Source organism: Penaeus monodon, chromosome 15 (assembly GCF_015228065.2).
Source record: "Penaeus monodon isolate SGIC_2016 chromosome 15, NSTDA_Pmon_1, whole genome shotgun sequence".
In the NCBI taxonomy this organism is placed as follows: domain Eukaryota; kingdom Metazoa; phylum Arthropoda; class Malacostraca; order Decapoda; family Penaeidae; genus Penaeus; species Penaeus monodon.
Window position 1 is genome coordinate 40,542,631 of NC_051400.1, and position 882 is coordinate 40,543,512.

Here is an 882-nt window from a genome sequence, read left to right on the forward strand (position 1 = left end):
TTTATTGGTAAATTAACTTTTCGTTGTTTAAAGATATTCTGATTATTTTGCTCTGTCTCTAATGAATCAGTGATTACATTAATATCTTCAGAGTAATTTTATTTATGTTTTGCACATAAGAGATTTCCTCTTGGCGAGGCACTTACTGTATATTGCAAAGAGCAGATGTTGCATCTTACCAAGGATGCTATATAAAATCCACGTATACAGACATTCATAAAATTATCAGCAGAAATTAATTCTAAAGATTTATTTTTAAAGCATTCAGAACGACAGACTCCGTCTTAGCTGTATAGCCACAGCAATGTAGCCAATTTCTTCCATATGTCTGAGGTATCTAATACAGTTATCATTTCAGCGACTGGAGTTGCCCTAAAAATAGAAACCAGTGGCAGTTCCGACGGACGGAGGCCCAAAAGCGCTGGCTACCCCATAGGGTGACTAATGGCTCTGCCGCAACAGAGAAAAACATGATATACAGATACGCGTGGTTAATTGAGGCACCAGTATTTATTTTGGTGTAAAACTAGTAACATGTCAGTTAAAATTATATTAGATGTATGTGTATGTAGGTTCGTTCTTTTTTTCATCTTTGGTAAACCCTGGTTCTCGCTACTAACAAGAGCATCCAGTATCTCTGTAATAACACAAACGCAGTGCCATGTACACCAAAAGAAAAAAGAAAAAGGGAACGAAACAGTTTCCAGGAAAACACTAACCTGTGACCTTCGGGTGAAAAGAGATTCCTGACAATAAAATCGATATATCCTTTATTATTGTTGTTTTTGTTAGATCTTATTTATCCCTGGTTACCCGGGTGCATGGGAACGGAAAGAAGGCTTCTTGTGGATACCATATACTCTGGTGATGTGATAATTACGA